We start from the raw sequence: 7,755 nt of genomic DNA, 5'->3' as shown, positions 1-7,755 counted from the left end.
TGTTGTGACTTTTTACTGCCTTGTTTTGTGACATTCAAAAATCATATAAAAATGATCAGAATATTTTGTCACCATTGCTGAGATTCATATGCTGATTCTTCATGTCTATGAGTGCCAGAATTGAAACCTCCTTATGAACTATATTTCTAAAAGTGGTTTATAAAGTTCTCACATTGTCATCGCCCATCATAGAACTGCAATAACGTAGCAGTTATAGAAGCACTACAGATTTAGAGAAAATGCAATCACAGACTCAGACACAAGAAATGATTTTATCATAAGTTTCTTGTCATCACATATGTGCTTTATAAACACAATTGTAACAGCTAAACAAAAACTTTTATTTAACAAGTCAAGGGTCAAGAGGCAACTAAAGCAAACACTATTCACCAAAACGGTAAGTTGAAAAGAAAAAAAAACATCTAAACCTTAATTCTCAATAAAGAACTTCTGTTTTAGATACTCCAGAAAAAAAGTCTAACTGGTTAGTAATGTGTGAAGCTGGTGATGTTGTTTGTGGAGATGATTAATCATCTTCTGCCGAGATCTTGAGAGATTTAATGTATTTTATTTCAGTTGATTTCATCTCAGGCTGTGGCTGAAGTCAGTTGTAGTTCTTGTGTTTCTCTTTTCTTCAGTGATTCTGCTTGTTAACAGCAGGTGTTCATTACTAATGATCAATCAGCACTTAATTAATCACAGAATTATCTCATTAACTTTAACACCGCTTCAGTGTTCATTTAACACTCAGGATTTTACTGTGTAAGGTAGATCACACACATGAAATCACTTTAATATAAAACCTGTCTTTCTCCCAGACAGCAATGAGATGAAATGGAGAGGAAAATCTGAGCAATTCTGCTGAAGTTTCCTTAGTTTCCCCCAAAGAAAACAGACATGTTCTCCTTTGGGGTTTCAGAACTGATTTCATTGACAATGAGGGGGAAATCAGGAAAAACACCTGAGACAACACTGATACTTGGATGGAAATCAATGGAAACAACTAATAAACGCTACTGTTCACTTGCACACTTTTTGTTTATAATGTAAAAATCTCTATTGAGCCAGATAAATCTGTAACAGGATGAAATGTCTGCAGTGTTTGTGTGATCCAGGATTAGCCGTTGGTGTAATCAGGCTTTATGAATAAAATGGCCTGTTATAAGGAAGTATGCCACTATATTATGTAACTCAATGGTATTCCACAGGATACAGACGCCCACTGTTGTGTTTGCTGTGCTGTGTGCCGAGGGGATCCGAGAACAAAACATATGCTTGTGCCTTGGGAAGCATCTGTAATATGACAAAAATGAATGCCTTCATGAACTTCATGTTCATCTGGTAGAAGTTGAATATCAATAAATATATTTAATAATTCAGAATTTAGTATGCCATTTATGTAATTGTGTTTTATTACAACTTTATTAAACGTTACTAAAACTTTTTGATTTCTGTACTTAATATGTGTTAATAAGAGTTCAATAACTTCTGCTTGTGTGTTCACTTGTAAAAAAGAAGTACACTTTAAATAAATGTAAATACTTTAAATAGTCAAGTCGAGTCAAGTCAGCTTTATTTATGAAGCGCTTTATACAATACAGATTGTGTCAAAGCAGCTTTAACAGGAGTGTTAAACAGGAAAAACGTGTGCTGATAATGCAAGAGAATAGAAAACAGCCAGTTTATCAGTTAAAGTCAGTTCATCATTGATTCAGTGATGTAATCGTCCAGCTCTGTTCAGTTCATATAGTATCTGTGCAATCAAGTCAACAATGTTGCCAGAAATACTTTGAGGGTATCTTATTACAAAAAGTAATATACTTTAAAAGAATGTACTTGAGTGTGAACTAAATATAATGAATATAATCAAACCTTTAACTGTATGTTAATTGCAATTAAATGAAAATGTATTATAGTTTAAATTTATATTAATTATTATATTATATTAATACAATTATAGAATTGTATTGTATTGTATTAATATTTATATTAATACAATTAGCTGGACTAGAGTGTTTTTTGACCCACTTAAGTAGTAATTAAGTACATATTTATATTCTATAATTACTTTTATTTGTCTTTGAAATATGGTTAAAGTGTACTGCTGAATGTACTGGCAAGTGCTGATAAACAAACAAACAAAAAAAATTGATATTACTAGGTAATTACACATTTGTAATGATACAGTTTCAATATAGGGTTACACTTTATTTTAAGGTGTCCTTGTTGCAGTGTAATTATTAATTTAAGTACGGTGTAATATTAATTAACTACATTTACTGACTATATGGTAAGGGTTAGGATTAGGGTTTGGTTTAGGGCTACTTGAATGTAATTATGCATAAAATCTTTTTATTAGTAGGGAAAAAACATTTCATTAAAGCATAGAGGAGAAACAATAATGTACAGTATGTGGAAAATAATGTGTTTTTTGAACCTTAAACCGCATAAACACATTTCATTACACCAAATAATGTTCTTTTTTAGCAACGTCATATGACCCCTTTAATTAACTACATGTACTTACTATATGGTTAGTGTTAGGATTAGGGCTTGGCATAGGGTTACTTGTAATCAGTGCTGGGTTACTTCCAAAATGTAATACATTATATAGTACTAGTTACTGTCTTTTGAAAGTAATTAGTTACATTACAATATTACTGTCTCTGAATTGTAATGCGTTACATTACTTTTGAGTTATTTTTTAGTTACTTTCACCAAAATATCCACATAAGTATTACAAAATGCCAAAATGTAGTTTATTGCTGCTCATTCTACATCCAGTGGAGGGTAATGTGGTATGTCTATATAGCATAAAATTCTAAAATATTTTATAAAAAAAAAAAATTAATAATAAAATACTGGCCATATTTAGATAACGGTATAGGTCTACATTAATGTTACGTTGTAGCCTAGTTTAGGTTAAACACAGATAAGCACAAACCGCATTATTACATTCATAAATAACACCGGTAAATAAAGCGAAATGTTATAATATACAAACAATAAACACAATACCTAGCCTATAGGCTATTTTGAACGGTTTCAGAAGAAAACAAGAATGAAAAATATAAGTTTCAATGCGAAACTGAAAGCGAACGGCGTTCTCGCGCAGCCTACCTCTCTCATTCGGCATTAATCCAATTAAATGTGTCCATATTTGCGATGTATTTGAATGCAAAACTATTATTTATTATGTAAACCAGGCTTACTTAACGCGCTTAAAAAACATCCTCTTCACATGAGCAAATGTGTGTTCGGCCTGAGCTCAGGCTGAACAGCACGGGTTGTACTATGCAGTACGCACTATTTAAATTAACCAGTGTATCTGTTTGGTTGACTTTATTTTATTCTGATAATGAATAGGCTGCAACGTTTGCAATGCTGTATGTGTGCGCGTGAGGCGCCGGCGCGATCGAACAGCGGAAACAACAAAAAAATACTCTGTCATTTTTGGTCATACAGATCATTCAAAACTGCAATGTGTTTACTTTATTTCTTTCATCTCGGTTTCCTTTCTGTGGACTTTCGTAGAGCGCCGCGCCACACAAATAGCCTATGAACCAAACTCAGCGGCATATGTCTTTTCCTTTAGTTTTGTTAATCTGTTAATTAGGCTAAGTCAAATATTTCGCATATTCATTCATTTTATAGACTATGATTTAATAAAAACAGATTTTGTTATTTTTAGTTAAACTTATTTTTGTTGCTTGTCTGCGCTCGTCCGCCGCCTTTTCTCTCTTCTCGACCCCGCAGCTCTCTCCAATAACTCGTGCTATTTCTCCATGTTGAGAGTTTGGTGTCACACATATTGCACCTGACTATGCATTCTTATCCTTTTCTCCAACGAACTGAAAATAACAGGAGTGTGTCCATCTCAAAAATGTAGAATCCATCTCTGCAGTCATCTCAACCAAATTCCAGCAACAGGAAATAGACAAACTATTTTACCCGCTGATTTTTTTTCTCTGGTGCTGTTTTGCGGTGTGGGTAAATTCACCACTTAATTTTGAATTAAAATGTTGCTGTAACTTGCGTTACTGAGATTGTAACAAGTAATAATATTACCCAAATTGTATTAGTAATGCGTTATATTACTACGTTATATCAAAAAGTAATATACTACTGTAATATTATTACTTTTGTAATGCGTTACTCCCAACACTGCTTGTAATTATGCATAATTAATTGTTATTATAATAGTAAGTACATGTAATATGTGTAACAAGGACACCTTAAAATAAAGTGTTACCCAATATAGTATATTTAAAATATTAACTTTAAATGTAACATTAAGCAACTTTAAAGAAATACAGAGTTCTGGCATGAAACTCTAGATGGCGCAGTCTGATAGGTCTAACTCAATCTGACCTAATGACATCATTATCACATGACACAGCTGATTGGTTCCCTCCTGTATCGGTAGCCAATGAGCTCGCTGCTCAACATTCAAATATATGACTAGTGCTTGCCGTAGCAGTTGCAGCTTGCTTCAGAACAGCGAAATCAACGTCTAAGATAAGTGAATGCTCTTCTAATCCATATCGCTGTGTGTATTGCGTGGTTTGCCTAATTGAATTAAAAAATGAGCAACCATAATCAAGTTTAAACTAAGTGTCATGTTAGCAGTTTGCATTGTATGCAGGAGCGAATATTAAGCATATTAGCAGCAGCATTTAGCATCTGTGTTTATTACAGCTGGAGCAAAACGCAGTTTAGAGCATATGTAATCACTCTGAGGACACGCCAATAGTAACGGATATGAAACAGGTTAAATGAAATAAGCATTCTTGTGTATGCATTTCAATGGGGGTTTGCCATATACATCGCCAATTATCCCAGTGTTCACTTTCGTTATTTCTAAGGTCGATGTTTTCACTGTGATGAGTGTGTGGTTGATTTCAGCTGCATGCAGCGTCAGAAGCACGTGCTTATAGCAGTCATATCAATGACAGTGTTGCAGGAGACTGAAGACTGAAGAGCTGAAGATCACTATCTATGGCTGTAACAGTTAGTGCCGAGTGAAATGCATTATGGGTAGTGTAGTTCGTAGAAATGTGCTCGTGCGACGTGTGCTCTCGCTGTGCTATGTAATTTAGAAAACGGAGAAAGAACATTATTTTCTGCTTTTTATTTCAGTTCAGGTCAGCAGTGTTGGGCATGTTACTCTGAAAATAAAATAAAGGCGTCAAGCTTGAACAAATTTATAAACACCTAGCTTATTACAATTAATGTATCATGTAATGAACAACAGCCTAATCAACCAAAGTAGCATAACATTTTAAGTAAAACTGAACAACATATTTAACAACATATTTTAAATATCGCAATTCTTAATAATAGTTGACAAACGTTTGTACATTGTAAATGTTAAAAATGTTTTTCAAAATATTGTACTTTTCCAAATATTAAAATTATAAATACATAAATATTTAAAATATAACCATGTGCAGGCCTACTGCAATATAACGTACATTAAAAACCCACTAAAAGTGTAATCATTTTGTTATGTTCTTACACAAAGTAGATATAAAATATACTTTAAGTAAGGGTAACATAAGTATGTTTTCTGTAAATACACTAAAAAGTCACTTGCTTGTGGCTTGTGTTTAGTATATCCTTTAAAAGTATAAATAAAAATATATTTATTAACATAGTATTTACTTTTTTATTTAGAAATATACTAATAGTGTGCTTGTGTTTAGCATATTCCTTAAAAGTGTAACTAAGCATATATTTATTACCAAAGTATTTCTAGTATACTTTTTATAAATACATTAAAAGTATGCTTCTGTTTAACATATTTCTTAGAAGTATAACTAAGCATATATTTAATAAAAAAGTACTTCTAGTATACTTTTTAGTATTATAAACATACTACTTGAATTTCAAGTATATTTTTAATACATTTAATACTACGTCTTTTTCACCTGGGACTATCTACGGCTGTAACAGTTCGTTCCGAGTGAAACGCATTATGGGTAGTGTAGTTCGAAGAAATGTGCTCTTGCGACGTGTGCTCTCGCTGTGCTGTGTAATTCAGAAAACGGAGAAAGAACATTTATATTCTGATTTTATTTTAGTTCATTCAGGTCAGTCCACCCAGGGGTTTTTGTGCACTGTAACTTTGACAACTTTTATCTGCATGAGAAAGTAAAATGGCATGGATCGGCTAACTTTGCCCGTCTCATCATTGCACGAACATGAATTAACAAGCTGTTAAGCTGCCGCTGGGACTGATGAAGTGGAGAAAGTAACAGCAGTTATCAAATGACTAAATTATGATATTTGCTCAGGTGGGTGCTCTTTAATATTGTCAGAGGTTTTATGGTTGGTAATGTACTTTGTATCCTGAACCTCATGTTGTATTGTTTGTTTTGTTTGTCTAGAGGGTTTGTGTATCCACTTAATTTTGAGGGCATTTCAACTCAACTGGTCGATGTTTTTGATTTACTATTTACTTCAACCTTGGAATTTCGTCTGAATTGCTCTCTACTCTACTCTGGATTATCGCTGTGGATGATCTTGGACTTTATCCTTTTAACATCCTAAACATCTACAATACTGTGATGAACCAAGGACATTTGTGGTTATTCAGAACTTTAATGTGAATGGACATTTAAAAGGTTTTGCCTCTAAATAGGGACAGACCGACAGCGCTGTTGCACAATATATGGTTTAGACGTGTATGGTATTTGATGTTGTAGTTGTGTGCTCCTAAAGGAAATATAGTATGCTATTCAAAGGTGATTGATCCCGCTTCATTTAAGTTATGTGACATTTGATGTTGGTGACTGTTACAAGCTTAATTAATTCTAATTGGTTTATAAACATTATTTTAAACATTATGCACTTTTTTCACAGATAGTAATGTTATCGTATGCTTTGAATAGTAATATTTATTATGGCCTCAGAAGAGAAGCCAAAAGCTTTTTAAATTTTAAATTAGAACATAATTCGAGTTTTGATCATATTTAAGTACAAAATTCGGATTTTTCGTTTTTCAGCCATTTTGACAGCCCTTATGGGTAGTGTAGTTCGGAGAAATGTGCTCGTGCGACGTGTGCTCTCGCTGTGCTGTGTAATTCAGAAAACGGAGAAAGAACATTTATATTCTGATTTTATTTTAGTTCATTCAGGTCAGTCCACGAAGGGGTTTTTGTGCACTGCAACTTTGACAGATTGTATCTGCAAGAGAGAGTAAAATGCCATGTATCGGGTAACTTTGTCCATCTCATCATTGCACAAACATGAATTAACAAGCTGTTATGCTGCCACTGGGACTGATGTAGTGGAGAAAGTAACAGCAGTTATCAATTGACTAAATTATGATATTTGCTCAGGTGGGTGCTGGGGTCTTATCTATCGGATTGCAACGTATATCCATTTACGGTCGGCGTGGTAGCCAAGGCTCACATAGCCATAGCCCACTATTGTTAAGCCGTTCAGGAGTGGTAGCTCAGGCTCACATAGTCATAGGCCACTATTGTTAAGCCATTCGGCGTGGTAGCCAAGGCTCACATAGCCATAGGCCACTATTGTTAAGCCAGTCGGCGTGGTAGCCCATGCTCACATAGCCATAGGCCACTATTGTTAAGCCGGTCAGTGTGGTAGCCCAGGCTCACATAGTCATAGCCCACTATTGTTAAGCTGGTCAGTGTGGTAGCCCAGGCTCACATAGTCATAGCCCACTATTGTTAAGCTGGTCAGTGTGGTAGCCAAGGCTCACATAGCCATAGGCCACTATTGTTAAGC

This window comes from Sinocyclocheilus anshuiensis, unplaced genomic scaffold (genome assembly GCF_001515605.1).
Source record: "Sinocyclocheilus anshuiensis isolate Anshui unplaced genomic scaffold, SAMN03320099.WGS_v1.1 scaffold345, whole genome shotgun sequence".
NCBI classification, from domain to species: Eukaryota; Metazoa; Chordata; class Actinopteri; order Cypriniformes; family Cyprinidae; genus Sinocyclocheilus; species Sinocyclocheilus anshuiensis.
This window is presented reverse-complemented; position numbering follows the sequence as displayed.